The following is a 24,632-nucleotide window of genomic DNA, read 5'->3' as shown; positions in this document are numbered from 1 at the left end:
AAGATCTTTACTAAAATCCTAGTAATGCCCATATTTATTTTTTCTTTGTATTTATTTTATTCACTATAAATAAATGAATATTTAGTAAGCTATTTTAAGGTAATTTTAAGTGTTAAGAAAAGTAATATAGTACAGAGAATGCCCATATACTTCTTTACTGGTTTTTCTACCATCTTGCCTTAGTATGCTACATTTCATACAATGATAAGTACATCATTATTTATTACCATTAATAAGTCCACAGTTTACATCAGATTCTATTCTGTGCTGAACAGTTAGTTCTATGGGTTTTGTCAAACTTATAGTGCCTTGAATCTTCTTTTACTTTAGCATCATTTTGCTGTTCTCATAATGCCTTGTGCTTCACCTGTTCATTTCTCATTCCTTAAATCACTGCCAATCACCAGTCTTCTACTGTCTCTAAAGTTTATATATGTGTGTCATGCAGTAGCATACACATAATACAACATTTATCATATCAATTATTTTTAAGTGAAGATCTCAGTGGCATTAAGTATATTCTAATTGTTCTGTGCCTAGTATGACTAATTGACTGTCTACAGTTGATAATTATTTTTTAATACCACATACTGAGGAGATGGCTTAGTGGTTAAGGTGTTAACCATATAGCATGAAATTGGGGTTTGGATCTAAATTCTGGGTGGCTGTGGTGGCATACATTTAATGCCAGCACTTAGGAAGATGAAGACATGAGTAAATTCATATCTCATGATCAAGCTAGGAGGTTGAACTAACTCTATCAGTGAGCTCTGGGTTCAATTGGGAGACCCTGCCTAAATAAGCAAGGTGGAGAGTGATCAGGACATCTCCCATTGTCAACTTCTATACACATACACACGTATGTGCATGTTTACCACACACATGTGCTATCACACATGAAAAGCACACACTCAGGCAAGCACTTATGTATATAATTTTTGCTGCACACACATACACAAGAACAGTAAATAACAAATTTGAATGCTACGCAACTAGAAATATATACTATGAACCCCTTTAGCATGACTTGTTTCACTTATCAATGTGTTTTTAAAATTTCTTTGAGCCTGTGTGTAGCACATTAACTTTTGTCCTTAAGTAAATTTCCATTATGCTTTTTAATAGTTTACCTATAAAGCCCAGAATGATACTTTTTTGATTCATTTGCTTTTATGCACTGGCCGTTATGAATAAACCTTCTGTTAGACTCATTCAGAAAGATTTCTTGTGGGCTTACACTTTCCCTTACTTGGGTAAGTATTCAAAGTGTATCCTTGCAGCTTTTTTCAGGTGTGTGGTCCTCTAATTAATTTGCAAGATAGCATGCTTTCTGCAACTATGTCAGCAAAAGAGTTTTCTGCTATAACAACATGTATTTTCCAAAAATTGTATCACCATTTCAAACAGATACAATGTAGTGCCGAGCAGATGATTGACAGTTCGGAATGCATGTAAACGGAGTAAAAAAGGCATAGAGACATGTGTAATTGACCCTTGAATGACAAGTAAGAGAGTTTTCCTTGAAAGCAATGAGAAGAAGTCACGTCTTTCAGCGAAAATATGGAAATACCAAGCTAAAGGAAAACCTGTCAAGGTATAGAGGAATTAGGCAATTCAAAAAAATATTGTAAGACCTCATTTCAGAGGATAAAATGGAGTGGCATATAGTCATATAACATGAATTAGAAAACTCAGGCTATTTATACTCATAAATAGGGTTGAGAACATTTTCCTGGAGGTATTATCCATGCTGGAACAGGTAGTGAGAACAAAGGCCCAGAGAGCTCCATAAAGCAGAATATTTTCCTTCCTAGAGAACTGCTCTGCATATCTTTCACTATTATAAACATGCTACCAAATCTTCCACTTTGTGAATTTCTTTCAAGAGCTTTGTTGCTATTTGTTTGGATTATTTGTATAATTTGGGACTGATAATATAGTATGTTTTCTTGTCTAGTTTTGACAACACAATGTCTTTATCACCAGTGAAAAGCTCTGTTAAAAAGAAAATTTCTTTTTACAGTGGACAAAATTCAGTAAACTATATTTTGAAAAATTGTTTACATCAAGGATTTGGAAAAACATTAAATGGGCTTATGGTATGATTCACAACTATCAGAAAATATCAAATTAGAACAAAGATTTTAGAATAAACATTTTTATAACCATTATATTTATTTAATTTTTTTCCTAAGAAAAAATTAGTGGAAGATATTCAAGTATGAGTAATCACATGATGTGTGATGGGAGTTGCAGACACAGGGAAGGGTCTGGGGATGTCTTGGGGTAAGGTGGAACAGCATAGATTTCACAACACATGGCAGAAGACCAAGTAGAAGTTGCAGAACCAGCCAGAACTGATACAGGTTAAGGCGTTTGGAAGCCAGGAGTTCTACAGCACTCAGATGAAGCTGTGAACTCAAGGAAGATGTCAGTGCTAGAGTAAGGTGCCCGGGCATATGGTTTCCACAATACATGGCAGAAGCAGAAAACCCCCAGGGTTGGGGATGCTGGAGGTAACCCAGGGTAGGGTGTCCAGACATAGGAAGGCTGTGAAAGCAAGTATTGGATTAGAGCTAAACAGTAGGGGTTTGGGACATGGAAAACCACACCAACTGTAATAGAGGTAGGGGAAAGCCAGGGATGTGCTGAGTCTTGGATGGAGCATGCTACTGCTGATAGTGGTGGTTCATCAGAGGGTCACGATAAAACCTGCAGCCTTGAATACAAGTCGCACAGAAAAAAAGGCAATTCAACTCTACAACAACTTAATCCTCTCCTGAACATTGGAAACACCTTCACCCAAAAGAACGGTGACTTCATTTAAAAAAGAAAAAGAAAGAAAATCTCAGTCAAGAAACAACATATGCACAAATCTCAGCAAAGAAACAGAACATCATAGACAACCAGGACAACATGCCTAATCCAAACATTACTAATCTCCTAGTAATGGATGGCAATGAGAACACCTAGGAAGAGCTCCCAAAGAAATAATTCGGAATAACGGTTATAGTGGTGTTCAAACAATTCAGAGAAGATATGTTGTACTTCAAGAGTACAAAAGAAAAGAGTCTAATACAATTCAAGAGAGGAAAAGAGAATTCAATAAAGACACTGAGTTGAAAAAGAAAGTCCAAACTCAAAGGCTGCTGGAAGTGAAAGACTCAATAAGCTAAACAAAAATCTCAATAGAAGTTCTCACCAATGGAATGGAGCATGTGGGAAGCTGGTCTCAGGCCTCTAAGAAATTTGAGAAATTTGACCATTTAGTGAAGGTCAATGAGAAAAAGGAAAGAACAGAATACAGGCCAGCTTTGGAAGAAACTTGTGTGGGTTTGTACCCTTAGTTGTCTTTTTTAAAATTTAATTATGTGTATGTGTGTACATTTATACAATTGATTTTGTTTTAATTATGTGTATGGTTATGTGTATCTGAAGGCAGGTGTCTGCTGAGGCCAGAGGTGTCAGATACCCCTCCCTGGAAATGCAGTTTCAGGCAACTCTGAGCCTCTTGACATGGGTGCTGAGGATCAAACTTGAGTCCTCAAGAAGAGTAGTGGTTTGTGTGTGCGGAGTACATATATATGCATATATAATTTCAGTAAATACATACACACATAGGTAAGGTCAGGCTAAAGGGTAACAGGCACTCTAGGATGCTGTAACGCATTATTTCACGGGTGCAGACAGCTTTCCTGATTTCTGCTCCCCACACGCTGGCATCCTGTAGCAATGCGATTTCGTTAGCGTCACAGGGCCCATTCCATTGCAGTGTTTATTTTCTCATTCCAGGAACAAAATACCTGACGAAACCTGCTTAAAGGAAGAAGGTTCAGCTTCGGCTTACAGTTCCAGGTGGGGGTACAGTCCATCCTGGCAGGATGGGGAGAGGAACAGAGGAACAGAAGGCTGCTTGTCACATTGTGTCCAGACAAGAGTGTGATGAACTCAGTACTTGGCTAATTCTTCCTTTTGGTTCAGTCTAGGACTCTAGCCCATGAATTGGTACCACCCATACGTAGGATGGCTTTCTCACCTCAATTAGCCTAGTAAGGAGATCCCTCCCAGGCATACCTAGAGGTGTGTGCTTCTAGATCCTGTGCAGCTGACAATCATTACTCAGTCCCACTACTGTGAATGTCAAGCGTTAGGCTCCTGTTTTCTTTTATAAAAGATTCTTTTCCCGGAGTTTGAAGAGCCCAAGCACATAGGCCGTTTCAATGGATTTAGAAGGCACAGCTATGCCCTATTGCAGACCCTTGCCAGAAGAAATGGAGTTCAGAATTAGTGGCAAGAGGAGTCACACAGTGAAAGGAACCATGGGTCTCAGATGCCAAGGTCCTCAATTTTAATCCAGTTCTAAGTTTTGACTTGTGATCTTTGACTTTTATATTTCATAATAAAATTATTTTAAGGAGCATGACTTTGTTTCTTTGCAGCTTCTAAGACCCTTCTAAGACAACTTCCTTGTCCTGGGTTTTTAGATTGCTTCTTTGTCCACCGAATACATAGTATTTCTAATGTATTCTTCTGAAGAGCAAGGGATATTAAATGATAATAACAATATCCACTGTACTTTAATGACAAATACATACTATTTCTAATGTATTCTTCTGAAGAACAAAAGATACTAAATGATAGTAACAGTATCCACTGTACTTTAATGACAAATGAGCTGAAGATGTTAAGTAGTAGCTTGTATTGTTTGTCAATTAATTGATTAATGTCATTAAACTTCTATCCTTTATTTTTCTGCTTTGAAACATGTAAGAAACATGATATGTATTCTTTCTTGAGGAAATGTTTGAAGAAAGTTAAAAAAAATAATGACACTCTACATAGTGATCATATCATTGAAGATCTAGATCATCAGAGCTTTCTCATGTACTGTAGCTTTAACAGAGGTGGCAATATAGTCTGTTGTTACCTGCTGGTTTTCGTGGATCTGAATGATACCCCAAGGACCATGTTTTAAAGACTTGATTCTTCAGCTTGGCAGTATTAGTAGGGGTTGGGCGTGATATAACAATTAAAAACAAGGTTTGTGCCAGGTGGTGGTGGCACACGCTTTTAATTCCAGTGCTCTGGAGGCAGAGGCAGGCAGAGCTCCGTGAGTTCAAGGCCAGTCTGGTCTACAAGAGCTAGTTCCAAGACAGACACCAAAGCTACAGAGAAACCACCTTGTCTCAAAAAAACCCAAAAAACAAAAAACCAAGCAGTTGGGGGCATATGGGGACCCCCTCACCACCTGTGTGTATGTGTGTGTGTTCATGTAAAAGCATGTGTGTTAGAGTGTGTGTGCAGGTGTATGTACGTGTATATGTGCATGTAAGTGTACTACCTGTCACTAAGTGAGCAGCTTTGCCCTACCATGTGCCTATGCAATGATACTCTGTTTCAACATTGGCCCAAAAACAATGGACCCAACTGTCCAGGTACTCACGATTCTAGTAGTGTGAGACATAATAATTTTTGCTTTTCTTATGAATTGATCCTCTCAGGTATATTATCACAGTTCACAGAGAACTGACACATTAACAAGGACTAGATCCAAGAATATTTTTTAGAACCAAGAATTTAATGAGCTTTGTTTATAATAAAACAACTCATACTATGGGTAATCGCAAGAGGCACTCTTTCCCTACATACGTTACTGAAATTATGAAATAAAGGTTTGTGTCCTCTTTCAAGAGGTTCAGCAAGCCAAGTATTATATTATCTGATTTTTATTAAAACTATTTTATCTATAAATCACCTGCATAAATCTGGGTTTAAGATCCATTAAACACTTTGGACCTGGGTAAATATTCTTTTCTATTTAACATATTCTATAAATTGCAGATAACATTTCTTCTATCTCAAAGCTTCTTTTTGTTCAACTAGAAATTTCCTACTCGCTTTAATTCTCAATTTAAGATCTGCTTTTCTGTGAGATGTTCCCAAAAGTCCTAATTCATGGGAACAGGAACAGTTTCTTACTTAACCTTAATTCACTCAGCAACATGTGGCTGCCTCTGACAGGGCAAATGCTCTTGCCGAGAAACGAGGAAGAGAGAATCGGCCCTGGCTTACATCTTGGCCATTTTTCTTTATGAAGTTGGAATAAAGATAGCAATGTCTTACGCAAACAACTCTTCCCTATCCAAAATTCTTCATAGTAAAATCTGAATATTTTAAGGCCCCCATTGACCCTGGATTATCAAAGTCAAAAGCAAACATGCATGTGAACTATTCTTGACAGATGAAAATGCTTGTTTAGAGACATTCAAATGAGAAAAATATTGAACAAATCATTCTCTCTGGAGTAAAGAATTTCTTTTTTACATTTCAGGCAATTATTTGGAAGAGTTCTAAACAGATGGAGTTAATTTGAAGAAAGTCCTTCATTTCCTCACAAGCCATAGAGTGTTTCCCCAAATTGGATTTATTTATCTCCAGGTAAAAAACTTTTGAACGCAGGAATGCATGATTCAAGGCCAATGCACATCACAGCTGAGGAGATTTAAGAGAAGTTTGTAATAATCTACACAACACAGTGAACTTTCAGTTAATAAAATTTTTGCATAATAAAATTCTCAGACAGCTGGGCGGTGGTGGTACACGCCTTTAATTGCCAGCAAGCGGGAGGCAGAGGCGGGAGGATCTTTGTGAGTTTGAGGCCAGCCTGGTCTACAAGAACTAGTTTCAGGACAGGCTTCAAAGCCACATAGAAACCCTGTCTCGAAAAACCAATAAATAAATGAATAGATAGATAGATAGATAGATAGATAGATAGATAGATAAAACTCTCAAACAAAAATCAGTATTTTAGGACAAACAGAAGACAATAAGAAATTAAATTCCTATCAGATTTTTCAAATAAGCTTTCCTGAGACTGGTGTAAGGACAATAGTTTTATTAGTAGTATTTTTATTCATGCAACAAGTAGTTAATGAATACTGATTCCATGACAGAAATTGTTTTAGGCATTGGGAATACACAAGACAGCAAAATGGATTCACTGACTTCAGTGGTTTTTTTTGTTTTTTGCTTTTTTTTGTAGAGCTTGAGTTTTATTTAAAAAATCAAATAATAAACAAAATGCCAGATGATAATACAAAGTTGTGTTATAAAAAGCACTCTGGGTCAGCAATTGCTGCATATGCGTCAACTTCTAACTTTGTTCTAGCTTTAGACTTACGAGTAGAAAGATTGATAGAGAAATCTTTTCACTGGTCCAAAGCACTATTTCATGTCTCTCTACATCTGAATTATTGCTGAATTGTCTTCCTTTTCCCTAGAACGTGAGTTTCTCTAGAGACAGACTGCATTTCTTTTATGTTTATATCTTCAATGCCAGTGATGTATGTTTCTTCTTTAAATAGCCTATACTGGCTTATGAAAAATCATCCTCCTTCCAACTTTTCTATTTCCTTTCAGAAACTGGCACCTTCTATTTTTTTCTACCACTTTTCTACTCCCCAGACTTAAAACGACTGTTGCCACAATCTCATCCACTTCTTTTTTAATTCTAAATTCTTCCCTCAGATTTTTGATGTCTCAAGTTATCTGCACAGTTTATTCCATTCTGCACTGTAGGGAACAGGATCTGTAGACACAGGAGGTTTTCGGATCACTACGGCCTGAATGTTCTACTAACTTCTTACCTGTGCTTCCATTAATGTATTATTCTCTCCTTCACCAAATATTTATGATCTCAGTGAAGAGTACCATTGTGACTGAGGCAGGAATCTATATTTACTTTGTCCTTTTTAAACTTTTCCCCCTGATCTCTGGAAAACACGAATTAAACTATTGTTGGTTCTACATCACTGGTATATTTTTAGTTTCTGGTTACCTCTTCAAATCCTTGTTACTACCACTCAGTTCCATTCATCATCACGTGATTTCTCAGGTGGCACCACAGTCTCTCATGGGCAAACATATATTAACCACCTGCTATCTATCTACATCCTAGGGACAAAGACATAGGAAGCTTTTGTCTCACTGGAGATCTGGGTCAGGAATATCTTCTCTTGTCTCTTTGCATGTGGTATAATCTCATTTGAAATTATTCATACTTCTGTGGAGTGATGTGTCTAAATCCAAATCTGATTTATTGTATCCTTAAATTTAAGCTTCCATTCATTTCCCACTCTTCTCAACAAAGCTTTTGCTTTTTAATGAGAAATACAGAAGAGAGTTTTTATGTTATACACCTCCTTTCTGTCTCTAAAATGGATTCTTGCTCTAATCTCAAAAACTGTATTTCAATAGCAGAAAGACAAAATTTTCTGAGTAAAACGTGTAACTTCTTACCTCCAGACACATGAATTTCTCTGGAAATTTAGAAGTATCATCAAAATACATATATAATATACTATGCTTCTGATAGCCCAAATACATCCACGAATATTCCTATACAAAATTCATCATATCTTAATTTCTTCCCTCTTGTAACCCTGGACTGCCACCAGGCCTCAGTCTACTAAGAGTACAAAATCAAGGGTCTCTCAGATCCTTGACAGGGAAAAAGAATACACATGGAGTCTTATGTATTACTTTTCCTAACCCAAAATCAGACTTTGTAATGTAAATAATTCTCATATCATAGATGTCAGATTTTAAAATGAACAGAGTCATAGAGAATTGCGTACCACCTGAAATGATGTCTTTTCAGCAGAAAGGGGGGGGTGCTAGACACATCTGTTTTGCTTGGTTACCTTTGAAAGTTTAGACTTTTTTTTTTAAATGGTGACATTATACAGTACATATCTACTCGAAGCTTTCTGATTTAAACCAATGCTGCAACCTTTACTTGAAACTTACCTGTCTGGAGTTGTCAATGGCCACTCATATTCTACCCAAATCTCTTTCAGAAAGAGAATCTCACTACCAGTTCTGGGATCTAAAAATCTATTCTAGGATTTTTTTTGCTCTAGTGCATTGAACTAGAGAAAGTTCATTGAACTACATTCAAAGGAAAGAAGCGTTGCTTAGTTCACCTAATCTTGTTTTGTTTTCTATCCTGTCCAAGAGGTCTGGTTACAACAGTGGCTTCCACATAAAAGAGGACTCTGGTTCCTCATATGTGGGCTTTGGAGAATGCTGCCTATGTTGCAATTTGGTCCATGTGACATCATCATAAGAAGAAAATATTTCCCCACCAAATATCAGAGACTGCTTATTTCCACTTCATATGCCTTCTCTGACTGCACTCTTAATTTACATGAAATTACTATACAACCAGACCATTTATCTTTGCTATTCAATCACTTCTCCAGAAGAATATGGGCATCTCAGCAGGTAAACACACTTAATATCTTGAGTCTGAATCCTAGAACCCATGTTTAAAAGAAAGAAGCAACACACAAATGCTGTCCTCTAATCCCACAAGCTTGCTGTGGCATATAAGCACTCTAGCATGCATGTGCCCTCCTTTAGACACATACCACAAATGCACACACAGTATGGATATACAATGATGGTGATGATAAATGATTAAAAACCCTGAGAAACTTGATGTCCCTTACTAATATACATCAATAATGAATGTTGCTGCTAACAGGCTTTATGTCAGTGGGGGAATAAATGGTTGTGAACATAGGACACTTTGGTTCTAGGAAAAAACTTACAATGTGATTTTGGAATAATATTTTGCATGTGTAGATGTAAGAGCATAGATACTACTGGTATCCAGGTACAGTATATTTCTTTGGGGCATTTCTTTTGCTTGCTATTTAATTAATACAAATGTTAAGATTCTTCTCATCAAAAGTAACATTCTCAAATTCTGTGTGGATCTGTTTTATAAAAATTGGACTAGATGACCCTATAGAGCACCATGTTTCACATCAAAGCCTTCTTAGCAGCGACAGTCAGAGATAGGAGACAGATCTATCCCTGTCGCTGCTGATGTGCTGAAGTGGTAAGAGCTCACTAAACCAGAATCCCAGTGGGCCCACAGAGGGGTGGGCAGAAGTCACACATGCCAAAGCCCTCCATTAGCTGCTTCAATTAGCCCCACAATTACAACAGTCACACCAAATTGTTGCCCATGATAACAGGGAACTTACTCGTGACTAAATGACATGTTTTCCATTTTGCTATGACAACCATGCTTATTCAGACAAGCTTGACCAAATCCTGAGATGCTGTGATGGTTGATGCAGTTAGACACTAGAAATATGACTGATGAAGGGGGAATATTTCTCACAAAAATTATTTGTCAACATTATACAGTTAACACAAGTTATCAACAGTTTCTTTAAGGACAAGTATCTAAATCATTTTTTAAAATTATGTAACTCTTTTTGCCTTAAAATATTGTAATACAGTTAACAGGAAAACACTACAGAAATGGGTTAAATCAAGATGTGAGAGTTAGCCAATAAGAGGCTAGAGATAATGGGCCAGGCAGTGATTTAATTAATACAATTTCTGTGTGGTTATTTTGGGTGTAAACTAGTCAGGCGGCTGGGAAAAACAAAGGGACCCCTCTCCTTACAACATGTGATCGACTTACTTATATCTCTAAGAATAATCATAATCAAATAAAAATAACAAATAAAGTTAAATTCTGTAATAATAGTGTTACAGAGAAACAAAAGCCTAAGACACCTGTTACTATGGTTATATAATATCTGACAGTGTAGTTGTTCTGTATGCCCACATCTGTTGAAAATGTCAAATATGCTAGACTAAAATAGGGTTCTTTTCTATGTAAACTTCATTAAACTCAATAATAAAATCATTTCCTAGGAAAGTACATTTTCAAATAATTATTTTCTCCTTTAATGGGCAAAGCACCATTGAATGTTCCACCAGAAATGTGCTATTAATGGTGATAATAGTCAATATTTACCAAGTCTTGACTCTGTGCAGTTACAGAATGAAGCATTTCTTCATCCCTCACAACAGTCATGAGACTGGGTGCATTTTATCTCCATGTCAGAGGGGAAGAGTTGAGGATTTGGAACATTAAGAAATTTTCCTAAGGTCACACAAAAGCAAGAGGAAGAGTTGAGTTAAGCCCCACTCTATGATAGCAGAATGCTCTGGACTAGTTTATGTCACACTGGAACATGAAGTTATGACAGGACGAATACAAGACAAATGGCCTTGTTCACTTCCAGAAAGAGACTAAAGAAAGGGATGATTATCCCTCTCTTCTAGAAGCTACCTTTCAGGGTTGTCAGTTCATAAATATCTCTGCAGTTCATTGAAAATTTAAAATTCTGTGTTATCAAAGTAATACCATCAAAATGAGCATTATAGTTGATTTATAGTGCTGGTATTGAAATAACTATCATAACTTTAATAAGCTACCCTTAAATCACAAGAATTTTCACAGCTGAAAGCTGAAATCTAGAGATCAAGATGGCTGCTCTTTGGGCAAGCCATCCAAATCATGCGTGTTTTTATGCCACGATAGTTAGCAAAGATGACCGGGGAAGAGAATCTGAAAATTGAACGGTCTTCTCCTTTATCCTTGAAACATTGGAAATTGTGGATACAATTTAATGAGTAGACTCAGAGTTGTTTCACCTACTGTGTAATACTACTCATCCGCCAGGACTTTTAAGTTTTGTTTGTTTGTTTTTCATTTAAAACCCTCGAATTTGGAAGTAAATGCAAACATGTTCTCCTCTTTAATTTTACATTTGTTAGCAAATATGTGAGACTTTATTATTTCTGATTTGTTTTCCTTTAGGAAAGAATCATATAATTTCACAACTTTGTCATAAGCAAGGCAAATCAAAAACAAAACAAAAAGAAAACAAACAGATTATTCTATAGGGGATGAGAAACTACAGGCTCGAAAGTCAGATGAGCGTATGTTGAATACTACTTCTTCTGTCTGGGATACTATGTGAGATTGGGTGACTTGGGTTAATTTTTTTTCCACACGTAATGCAAAAATGGGAGTATTTGAATCATTAGTTGCTTGGTGGGGTATGATGGGGGCAAGTGTAAAGTATCATTTGTATTAATCCAAAATGTGTCATTTTCAATCTCAATTTTTCATTGTACATTTAAGAAAATTTTCTAAAAGTTGTATTAATTTTATTTTGTGATTATGAATATTATTCTTCTTTTTACAGCAATGTAGTAATTTCAATTAAGAAACATTTCTAAGCTAGGTTGTAAATGGAAATATTTCATTTCACTTTCTGCCTCTATTTTTCTAGATACTGAAGTTTCTGACCAACCAAGGCTACAGGTAAATCATTAAAACCTTTATAGTTCAAGGAAAGAAAGAAGAAAAACTTATTTTTGTTTATTATTATTAACTAGTAATAAAATACCAGTAACATACCATATCTACTGAAACATTGGTGTCCATAAATGTTTAATTGGGTATATCTTCTTGTTTTGGTAAGGATTCAAATGAAAGTAATGATTAGTGTTTAGAAACAAGATTAGAATTCTGATAAAAAAATCTGTCATTCATATGTTCAAATAAACTACTATTGTCTACTCAAGGATGGAATCAGCCAGGGGCCTGCTAGTGGAGGAATGGATGAAGAAAATTTTCTGAATACATGCAATTATGTATTATTCTACCACAAAGACAGGTGAAATTATATCATTTGCAGGAAAATGAATAGGACTAGAAATTGTTGTATTGATGAAATAAGACAGTCTTCATATGGAAAGATACTGTTTGTTTTCTTCTCAGATATGGAATCTGGATTTAAAGGAAAATGGCTAGAAAGAACCATAACGACCAGCAGCGAGTTGAGGCTAGGTACAGTTGGGTTGGTAGCGAATATGTTTAAAGTACTTTATATGCATGAGAAAGGTAATGTTATAGAGACGCATATTCCAACAATAACACATAGGCTCTGTATAAAGAGAAAAGTTTGAAACAAAAATACCGTTGTTACTGCAGACTTGGAGTATTTATAGAAGGGAGGGCAATTCTTTGCCAGTGCCTTGAAGGGAATGAACTAAGAAAATGAGAGCGTACGCAGAATGAGGGGCTTCTTCCCGCCTGTGTAGTTAGCAGGTATATGACAACACCGCATTGAAAACCCCAGTGAATGCCTGATTGTGACTTACTATAGCACACTGCCCTAGGATGGGTGAAACCGCCCAGAGTCTACACTCTAACTAAAGGGAAGGCTCTCAGAAGACCTGGAGCTAGAGCTTATTCTTTAGGAAGCGAGAAAAAATTGCATTGTATAGTAGAAATCTGTGTATAAAAATTGATTCGAGTTATACAAATAATCCTTAGACAAACAAAAGGAGACATTTTTAAGAATCCAGATTTTTTTCTTGTTTTCTCATTCTATGATATACTGCTCTAAAGTACATTTTTTTAAAAAATAGAATAGTTTATAGCACAAACTTACAAGCTGAAAGTGAGCTATCATCCAGACCGTTGCTCATGAAGACGATTGCTCATTTATCCTTTCCATGAAGGCTGACTCACAACCTTTCCATGACTCCTCTACTAAAATCAGCTTTCAGGCCTGTTCATGGATCTCACAAGAGAAATAAGAATGATCTCATTATTGTTTCCCTGGGAATTTTCTCTCTCTCATCCACTTTGCTCACCCACCTTGTTTACTGAACTTGACTCTGAATGAGCTTAGGTTGTTCCAAAAACCAATTCACTTTGAAAAGATGGAGAAGTCCTCCACCCCCACTAAAATTCTTCCAAAATTGCTGCAGCACCACTTAGATGAGTAAATTCCAAAGATGACTAACGGGAAGGTGTCAGTAGACCAAAAGTGTGTGAGTTCTGTCATGCTTGTTTAAGCAGAAAACAAGCCATACAGATAATTCTGTCGTTCCCCTACCTCTTGAGCTGCTGGTTCCGTCTACACGTGCAAAGAAGGGTAGACTACTGGAACACACTGACTGGTCTTTAGCTCAGAGGCAACTCTCAGTCAGCGTGCTTTCCTCTGGGCAGCAGGCGTTTTGAACATCAGATGTTTTCTGATTTGGGGAAAGGGTCTTCTAGAATCCTCTGCCTGATGCCACAGATGTTTTAGAAGGTCCTTTTATCCACAAGACACTCCCCACAAGAAATGACATTGTCCAATGTCATTTTGCAGAGGCTCAGAGACCCTGACAGCTGAGAATTTTGCTGCCCAATCTTATATCATTAACTAGGTCGATGCTAATGTTAGCATGCCCTTGTGTTTCCATAAACACAAATGTGTACATAGATTTTTCTCTGATATTGAAGGAGCAGCCTTGTTTTCCCCCACCGTACTCTTTGGCCACTTAGAATGTCTCCTTGCCTGAGGCTCCTTTACCAAAGAATACCAGATCATCGAAGAGGTTGCCTGGAGATGGACTTGTACATCTTAAATGTCTAATTGGCAGGAAAACCAAAGCAACTGAATATGTGTGTGCTTCTGAGGGAGAGGTGCGGTCCCCATTCCACATTATTAGATCTCACAGAACCATGACCAGAGGAGCAGGGACTGCCAGCAAATCTTTGCTTTTTGCCAAGTTTTTGTAAAATTGTCCCTTCTCACTGCAAAGCTAGAAACAGGGGAGAAAACTTGTGCCAAGGCCAATCACACTTGGCAAAAGTTGCTTCTCAGCTGTCTTTCAGAGGTCCCAACAGTGACTTCCTGGTTGTCAAGTTAATTCAATAGGAGCATTTATTCCGCTTGCTGTGAGTATTTAACAACCAAGAGTACATTTTAGCAGAAAAACTATGTAAAAAGAATGGCAGGTCTAAACGCATATTTTTTTCCCATCTCAGATTACTATAACAAAATATTAGGTATAATGTTATCAAATTTTCAAGAAATTTACCGAACTTTGTGGTTGAAAACCTTCTTACACAATGACTTTGCTTTTGCCTCCCTTATGCTGACTGTCATCAATAAGCACAAGAAGCATTGCGTGTCTGAACAAACTTTCCAGGATTCTCCTATGTCTGCCTCCACAACACTGGCACTATAGCTGTGTGCTACCACATCACACGGGAATTTTTATGAGGGTTCCAGGGACTTGAATACAACAACTCTGTCCTATGAACCATCTCTCCAGCCCATAAAAGGATATTTTAAAACACCATTTCTGGAGGTCAATGATTGGATAACAAAATTTAAGAAGAGAAATGCTTAATATTAACTATTGAAATATTTAAGAGAAAAAAATCAGGATGTTTTAAAGAAAAAATAATGGCAGGTAAGGTCAACATACAATTGTTCTGAGATGTGGAGACCTCACTTCTGTCATCTGTCCTTTTGGTCCCTACAGAATTGTTACAATTTCAAGTAACTTGAACTATGTCTTGTTCTGCAAACTATGTCTTGTTCAGTTCTATAATTGTGTCTTTTATATATACCCACATATCAGAGACATTGTCCTATAAAACAAGGACAAACTTCTGAGGCAAAACTGTATAAGGATAATGCATCATCCCTCTCTTCTTTCTCCTACAAGTGCAGAGTACATCCTTAATATTGTCCTGTTTGCTGGATAGTCAGCTTAATACATATGTAGATGCTTCTCTCTGTCCTTAGACATCCTGAGGCATCCAGGGGAGCCACTCTGGGCTACTCTGGAAATGAGAAATCATAATCCTCAAAGTAATAGCATGAATACCACCTTAGTCACCAAGTGACTGCATCACTTTCTCCACCCCCGGGTCCCCAATAGATGAGTTTTTTCTAGATTTTTTAAAGAGGAGTCATAGGCAGAGAAGATGCTGAAAATAACAGAGAGATAAACTCCACAGTGTTGAGAGCAAAACATAACTTTCATAATTACTTCCTTCTACTCCCAACGGAATACCTCTGGGAAACTTACTAAACGAAAAGCTAATATCCAGACCAAGATAAAAGAAGATGATGCATCTTCTAGGGCATGAACACAGTAGGAGAGAAGGTGCAGGCACACTTTTAGGAGCCGGTTGTCTCTGTCTTCAACAGGGAGACAGAACCATAATGCCTGTGAAATTAGTCTTCTCTTCATGGGCAGGAAAAAAAAAAGCAATTGTATATGTGTTGAAAAAGGAAGACTTAATGTTTTTTTCATTACTTCTCTCACCCCTCCTAATATGCTTCACACACACACACACACACACACACACACACACACACACACACGCCCATATTTAGACTATCCTGTGTGAGTAGCAGTAGAGAATGGCATACCATTAAAAGAATTATTTTTTACACACACTTTGTGCAATGGAAATATCAAAATGTTACTGCGTGTCATTCAGAGCTTTAAAGAGTTTCTTCAGCCTGAAGAAATAGCAGTTCTCAGTTCTATCTTATTTGGGGGCTACTTGCCTATGGGAACACGGGTGAAGTGTTGAAGAGTAAGCATACAGCTAATTGTGTTTGTGCCTGCACATAAAAGCCTTCTGTCAACTAAGGCCAGACAGAAACGCCTGTGGCAGTCCACTGTTCCTGAACGGTAACAGACTCAAATTCCTTATCCAACCCTTTCACCAAATGTAACATGATTAATAAAAAACTCAGAGACAGAAATTCAAGTTCAACCTGAAGCAAAACAACCAGACCCTGGCTCTTATCTCTATCTCAGTCTGAAATGGCCATCTTACCTCCAGGAATCTCAGAATGAGACTGTGTGTGAGAGCTGTCTCCTTCCTTCTTATAGTTCTCTCTAGGGCTGGGATTAAAGGCGTGCACCACTACTGCCTGGTTTCTATGGTAAACTAGTGTGGCTACTGGGATTAAAGGTGTGTGTCACCACTGCCTCGTATGTAAGGCTGACCAGGGCAGCTGTTTTACTCTCTGAACCTAAGGCAAGCTTTATTTATTAAAATAGAAATGAAATATTATTACAATAGCCAACCAGTAAGCGTGGGACAAGAATAAAATGAACTCATCAGGTCACTGAGAAACAATGCCATCATATCTCTTAAATTTCCATATGGATTTGCAAACAATGAATTTACATTCAACAATGAAATCCCACCAAGTTGCTATGATTCTGTCGATTATAAGATACATATTATAAGTGTTTTATTTGAATAAAAAAATAACCTGAAGAAAATTCTGCAAAACAAACCGCAAAATGGAAAGATCTGTGTTCCTAATTGACTCCTGGCAGTATTATATTTAATTTATCTTCTTCCCTGCGATATTTTCAAGTCTCAGCTAAATAACATAGGCAACGTCTTTCCTGCTTAGCGTTCAGACAACAAGTGGCCACACAGTGGACTCAGGGGCATTCTGTCGGGATCTCACACTCATTTCCAAAGGGCAACGTGTGCTTTTAGCATTTGCTAATGAAATCACACATTACGGTGTTGCCACCTCCCACTGCTCTTCCCAGACAGGATGTCACAGCCTCTGTAACAACCTGTACGCTGTTCTGCTTTTCACAGCTGAGACCACAGGGAAGTGAGTGGTGAGGGTGTAGGAGGAAAAATATCTTAAAGCAAAAAATTCAAGCTCTGCTTCTGATTTTTTTTTTAAAAAAAAATCAATTGCGGCAAGTAACTCCCCAGCTATTCTTGTCTCATTATTTTTCATACTTTAAAATAAGTTCCTCAACCCTAGGTGCAACCAAAGGCAGAACAAATGCAGAAAATCTGTGCTTTGATCAATGAAGCTGAATATAAAAGACAACTGTAGCTGTAGCCACCGTGTGTGGAATTTTCTTCTAAAAAATCCCCCCAGCTTGGATATTTTGGAAAATTGCTCATATTCCCAGCTTTTGATTACTGTTGCTATATTGACGTTATTGTAGAAGGTAATGTGTTCTCAGCTGAATTGGTGATCTAAAAGCTGAGCTGTCCTTGCCTGGAGTGCTATTAGCAAGTTGCAAGCCTCTGATACTTCGCCATGTGGGGATGCTGAGAGCAGCTCCTAATTGTCTCCTCTTTTGGCAACAGGATTTGGCTCATTTTGCCTCGAGCAACTAAACACTTAGACTTTCAAAAGTAGATCAGTCTCTTGGAGTTGTGTGCCCAAAGAACACACAATGTATCTGCATATGGCAAGACATCCATTCACCTCCTAACATATCCTCGTATCTGGCATAAAGGGAGGCAAACAACTGGGGTTAAGTTATGACAGTGTGTAGGTGCCTCATCAGGATGAATCACCCCGGTCTCATAAGCACATGATGCGGTTCCTTTCCATTTCCTGCCTCTTTGTGGCCTGCAAGAGCTGAAAGACCTTGAAGTTGGAATACTGAGTTCCACAGGGCAGAAAGGTCTCTAGCTTTGACAGTTCCCCCCAAATTCAGCTTCCAATCTCCACCAGCCGAGAAATCCTTACACTTCCTCAAAACCAATCCCCATAGTTGTCCAATGAGTAGCAATAGACTTTAGATCACAGAGGGAGTGAAATTGAATCTCAGTGTGGCTCAAGTTGAAGAGTGTGTGTTTTTAGTAGTTTGGGGTATAATTAACTCTGATCTCATTATCAGAGTGGGCTAGGATTTGGGAATAGATATGGCCCCAGTGGTTTCAAGAAAAAAAAAAGTGCAGCAAAGACAAAGTCCACAGGAAACCTCCCTCGCCATAAAGCTTCCAGGCCAAATGAAAATGGCAGAAGCAGCAAAACAGTAGCCACTAGCAGCAGGACAGAGGCTCACATAGGTCATGTTACCCTTTTCTTGTACACAGTCTCTTGGAATACTCTGGGATCATGAAAAAGGAAGACTTGTCTACTCTATTTTATTGAAGAACAAAACCAAGGTCTGTGTGCCATAAACAAATAACTAAATAGCTCTTGATCAAAGTAAGTGACTATGATTTTATTACCAGTAAGTTTCCTTTTATTCTGGTTTACAGATCAAGCTTATTGAGATGACCAGCTATGGAACTGTCCTTGCTTTCTTACAGCATCGATCTAAAGAGAATCTGTATTTTCTTAAACCTTCCCCATCATTGCCCGTCCTAAGCCCCCCATCCTGTAAGTCCTTTGTAGCATCCCCTTCGTGGATGCCTCGTGGTCCCTCTTCCGGCTTGTTCCCGCTCACTGCAACAAGTAGACAAACCCAGCATGCCCTGCTATGCACTGAAACTGAGAAATCTTCTCCAAAGGGTAATTACAGAACTCTCGGCCCTTTCACACTACAGCTTCCATTTTAGTTCTTGCTAGAATGTGCTTGTCACACCTTGAATGAATTTTCAATTGAATGGGCCTGTGGCCCACTTTAGGAGTCCTGTCTTCATAAAGTAGAAAGAAGGAGCTGTCCTAAAAACCTGAAGGCCTCTTCTTCGTGGCTCAGAATGTGACCTGTGAGGGCCAGAGATCTGATTCTCTTGAATCAGATATACCTTGCTTTCTACCAGTAATAAATCCAAAATAAATAAAATAAAAGCCCCCCCAAAATCTCCCTAATACCTTACTCGCAGAGTGAAGTACCCAACAGATGTATTGCAATCTACTTAATGAAATATCTGTGCTCCCTGGACACTTACCTTCTTTATTCCCTCTGTACTCCCATCTGCCTCCTTCCTCTCAGTGTCCTGTGATATCTACGTATCTCTATAGCTAAGCTATCTATATCTATTTATAGAAAGAATTATGATTATATACTAGTCTAGTTCCTTTTCCACATTAAGTTCACTTGCCCCAGAAATTCTACATACGAAAAATGGAATCTGGCAAGAATTACTAAAGCACACAACTCTCTATCACAAGACATATTCTCTCTTTCCATTTCCGTAACGCTCTCTCATACCCACAAACACACCCTTAATATAAATGGAATGGATCTGACTTCCCAATGGCTTGGAATCCCTTCCAGTCTTTGACGTTGCTCACATGGACAATGAAAGGTGTCTATGTTTGCTTGCATGTCATCAGCTGAATGGAAGAGAGAGATGCTTAATTTCAAAATTTCTTAGGATAAAGCTGTTAAATCAAAGAGATTCGCAGAGAACATGTCTTCCATATTACAGAAAGATCCATGCTGAAGTTACTGCATGTCACAGAGTCTTACGGTGAAGACACTTATTAACAACAACAACAGCAAATTTCTTTCCCCCTTTCCTGCTCCTCATTCCACTTCCTTCTCGTCATATTGGTTGAAATCATCCTAGGGGACAAGTGGGATGCAAAGAACCATGATATTAATTGATGTAGTGGAAATACAGAACTTGAAAATTAGTAAGCTCCTGGAATGAGAGGAAATGTGATTTCTAGAGAGGGGAACAACGATTCCTTGGAGGAATCCTTGTTTTATGCTTTTAACTTCATAATAACCCTGGAATCAAGCACAAGGTTCCACTTTTGAGTGGCATAGGAGAGAAAGTGCCAACGGGAATGAAATCACTTGTAGGCACCTAAGTGAAAGACTCAACAGCCAGAAACTTGTATTTGGAGCTTTTGAATAAAGAGACTATGACCAGCTTATGGGAACACTACCTGAGTCTATAGAAGAGAGTCATCGTGGACCTAGAGACTGGCTCTTCCCAGACTTGGTATGCTAAAGTACACCCATGAGCAACACTACTCAAAGTGGATATGTTATGCAGGCTCACTGGAGTCTTAAAAGTGACAATTTTTGAATCACAGACTGTTGACTCAGTCTCTGAGGGAGGCATTCAGAAATTTGCATTTTAATAATGTCACTGTAAACATGTTCCATACTGCCAAGCTCTGAGCTGGGGATGGATTGCTTTCTGGAACTTCCTTTTGATTTCTCCACTAGAATCCTTTCACACTGGTTCAGAAAAGCTGGCATCTGAATTGAACACAACTCGGCCTTCAGTGCCAAAGTAAATTATTTCATTCTTCTGACCTTCAATTTCTTAAGCTGTCTTTGGTACTAATAATGTGATACTAACAATATTTCATATGCGAAATGAATCATCAACACCTTTCCATAATGCCACTATTGTTCTTGTCCCTTAGACATAGGTAACCAAGGAGACACCATTGTCCTTCTGGTGAATAGAAAATCTATTACTAGTTGCTCTACTAGTCTGACGACCTAGTAGATGGCAAGTCCTTGGTGGGGGTAGTGACAACAGGTGACTCTTCATGTAGCTAGCACTGCCTCAGGCCACTTTGCAGCTAACTTGGAAACATTCTCATACTTAGCCTCTTGGTGAAGCTTTTCTTGGCTCCCGAATGCTGCTACGACGTCTGCTATTGGAGCTGAACAGCTTCCAGACAATAAACTGTAAATAGAACAGCAGGAGACTCACAAGCTTGACTGTATTCCCACTGGACAAGAATGACAAGTTGACTCGCTTCCTAGCACAGAACCAGAGAGCTCAGAGGAGATAGGCCCAGCAAACATTGGTACTACAGCCATCAGGCTCCATGATGAGTCGGGTACCACAAGCATCCGTGATCCAGGGCACACTATTATGTGCAGATTGACAACCAGCTTATGCATTCCTGGTGCTTTCTGTGCCTTGATGCTCTCTGGCTTTCCTTGGACTTTATATTCCTCCTCTGACCATCATACTTCCAAGCTGCCTATTGTTCCTACGACCTTGCACTTCAGCATCCATGTGGGTCTCAACTTTCTTACTAAATCAGAAGGGGCCAGATGGTAAATGGATAAAAGGCAAGAAGGACTGAACTTAGTCATCTCTGAGTTTCCTACCCATTTGGTTGTTCTTTATCAGTGATCTTCAGGAGTCCCATGCCGGAATCCTGTTTCACTCACTTCAGACCTCCTTTCCTCATGGCTTTGCCCACCCCTTCTTTGAATGCTCCACCTTCTTCTGCATTTGCCTCCCCGTATAAACACACAACATATTAACAGACACCGAGTGCTAAACTGTGGAGATTTGAAAGAATAAGGATGGAGTTGAAGGTGAAATAGACCCATAAAAGAACCCTAATTTATTAATTATAGTGCTTTCAGGACTTGATAAATTTTGCTTTCTATTTATGGGGTTGACCTGCCTGCATGGTTTATATTTATGGGTTTGGCCTGCTTGCGTGTGTATATGTGCACCACGTGCATGCAGTGCCCACAGAGATCAGGAAAGGATACAAGGATCCCCGGGAACTGGAGTTAGGGAGAGTTCTCACTTACTGTGAATGCTAAGAATCAAACCCAAGTTCTCTGAAAAAGCAGCCAGTTTTTAAACAGCTAAGTCATCTCTCACACCATAATTTTGGGGAATTATGAAAATTTTTGAGTTACATACTAGAAATTTAGTCTCAAATTTTTATCCCTAATAGATTCACTATTACTCTCTTCCTATTTCCTGTACTTCTTTCTTTCGCCGTTACTTTAATTTTTGTTTTGTTTGTGTTCTTTTACTTGTTGTTTTTTAGATTGAGTTTTCAATATTCAACCCAGGCTGGCCACAGATTAACGATATTCTTCCTCTGCCTTCTAAATGCTGTGATTATAAATAAGTATTACAGTATCCATCTACTCATACCTGTGTTGGTAGACTGTAAGGAGCCAACAGACATGATTCATACAGAGCATACAGCACAGTACCTGGCACATTACAGCAGCTGGGTAGCTGCAATTGCTTCCCCATGTTCGCCCAGCTGACTAATAGGGTATATACAACAGCTACATGGATTTTCTTCATCACAGGCAGGGAGATGACTATCCACTGGAATTTGATAGTCAGAGCTGGCCCATTTTGTATCTCTACGGAATGCTTGTTCACCTAGAATGATGCTATGAGGATTTCCCAGGATTCTAATGGGTAGCACAGCCAGTAGAATTAAGTCACTGTGCTAACATGTCTTACTATTTCGACTTTGGAACTGCTTCAGGTGAGTGTAACTTCAGTTTCCCCCTTCCTCAGCCAACCTACATATTGGAGTTATTTTTATCCTCAAAATTCAGTTCTGATCAGACCATTCAATTTCCTTTTAATACAACACTGATTTAATTTAGTCATAAAATCTTCCCTTCAGTTTCCCGATAACTATCTTCTGTGTTTTTGTTTCCCACCTTATTGTGAGTTTATTTTTTCTGTAAATTTTATTGATGTGTGAAGCCTAATTAACACATTCATTTTATCTGTAAACTTTCCCCAAGATGACCTTAGTGCTCCTCTCAGTGACTAAATTTTAGAGAGATTTTATTTTGACAATCTTTGACATCCTAATTCTTAGAGCACTAGAAAATTTGCAATTGCAAACTATTTCTCTCCCTTCTTAAGATATAATTTTCTCTTTGTCCCCAAATTTTGTTTCTCAAGGACCTGAGCCATTTTCTTGAAATACAATACTCAAGCACCCCTACCTCCTCCATCTGTATGAAAGTATAAGAATCTAACTCCCCTGAACACCTATTAGCAAACTTAGATGATCCAATAATAGTAAGTTATTCCCTTATGTTTCATGTTCCATTGAAATCACTCTTTGGTGATCAACTCTGTCTTTGATGCCAAGATGTTCCATGCCTGTACTTAGTGTTTTCTATTTCTGTAGCCTGGGAAGCCACCCGCTAAATTTGTCTTTGCTTGTCACAATGGCATCCTGTCTTTAAAACCAACCAAAACATTTCTAGGCACTAGGCTTCATTCCTGTAACTCTAGTTTTGATCTTTAATTCTCTTACTACTATTATGCAATTTGTGCTTCAGTTATGCATATTCGATTTCAAATTTACATGATGTGTGATGTAACAATGGTATCTAACTGATTTTAACAGACCTCACACCACTTAATATACCTCATTCTTCAGAACCCTTAACAGATAAATACTAAATTGAATCTAGTCCGCTTGAATATATTGCCAAATTTGGTTTGGCTACTACCATTCAATGAAATCTAAATAAAATTGCAGTCAAATTTTAGAGCTTTACAATAGCAGGGAGATAACACAGTGTGGTGGCTTTAAGATTTTCTGCTGCCACACACTTGAAATACAGTGTTCAGAGCAGAATAGGTATGCAAACAGGAATTCATAAACACGGCAACTTGGATTTAAGTTTTGGGTCTACACTTTCTTGGCTACACTATGAGGTAAAGTTGTCTAAAGCTTCTAATACTTGATTCTTGCATTTTAAAAATGGGATAGCAATATGCCAGCACCTGAAAGATTTTATGAATGTCAAATCAAATAATGCATGTAAAACAGTTTACTCTAACACCCAACAGAAGTCACCTTAAGACTATTGACAATAGCACAGCATGATTATTGTGATCATACAGTGTACTGGACAATGTTAATTTACTTACAGAGAGATACATTGTCTCCTAAAATCTGACAAGTGATACTTACTTTAACAAAAAGAAAAAACAAAAAGCAGTAGTCTAATAAACTTCCACATATCAGGAAAGGAATCGACTCAAGATGTACACCTTCTTTTTAAGAATGTGTGAATTTCGTGGGGGTGAGGTGTAAAAGCTGGTGTTTGGAAAATAAATTAAAAATAGGTCTTTAAGAAATAAAAATCTGTGTCTTTCGGCATTGCTGAAGTACCGAAAACACATGTGTAGTTTTTAGGACTGATGGGCAAACTGAAAGCTGAAGTCCTTGGGTTCAGGCTGGGCTTAGTTTCCCTGAAAGTCACCCGCAGTTCCAGCCACCAGCTTCTCTGCCCACATGCTTGAGATTTCATTAACCAAGCTATTAGAAAAGATTGCTGGAGAGGAAAAAGAAAGCTCATCTAATTCAGGATTCAGTTCAAACTTCAAAGTTTTAGATGTGAATTCTTGAGTCCCATGGCTGATGATTGCGTGGTGACTTTGCTTTGGATCATAGAAAAGTTCATTGTGTCTTTCGGTTCTCACATAAAACTTTTGGGGT

At 38.1% G+C, this 24,632-nt stretch overlaps 1 protein-coding gene and 1 long non-coding RNA gene across 3 annotated transcripts in view; one reads left to right on the top strand and one right to left on the bottom strand.

The window, feature by feature from the left end:
* Plcxd3 (phosphatidylinositol specific phospholipase C X domain containing 3) overlaps positions 1–24,632 on the bottom strand; it is a 145,794-nt gene that overhangs the window by 27,028 nt on the left and 94,134 nt on the right. The window lies entirely within an intron of this gene.
* The window catches only part of LOC125396559 (uncharacterized), a 78,048-nt gene that overhangs the window by 30,010 nt on the left and 23,406 nt on the right, over positions 1–24,632 (top strand). Inside the window, exons 3-5 of one of the 2 annotated variants that reach the window (XR_014997033.2) lie at positions 6,332–6,438; positions 12,171–12,202; positions 18,563–18,634. This is a non-coding gene — a long non-coding RNA (uncharacterized LOC125396559). The remainder of the gene's footprint in view (positions 1–6,331; positions 6,439–12,170; positions 12,203–18,562; positions 18,635–24,632) is intronic. The other variant, XR_014997032.2, reaches the window with a different exon arrangement.

This window comes from Myodes glareolus, chromosome 15 (assembly GCF_982192425.1).
Source record: "Myodes glareolus chromosome 15, mMyoGla1.1, whole genome shotgun sequence".
In the NCBI taxonomy this organism is placed as follows: Eukaryota; Metazoa; Chordata; class Mammalia; order Rodentia; family Cricetidae; genus Myodes; species Myodes glareolus.
The sequence above is the reverse complement of the archived record's forward strand: the minus strand, read 5'-3'. Positions and strand labels throughout refer to the sequence as shown.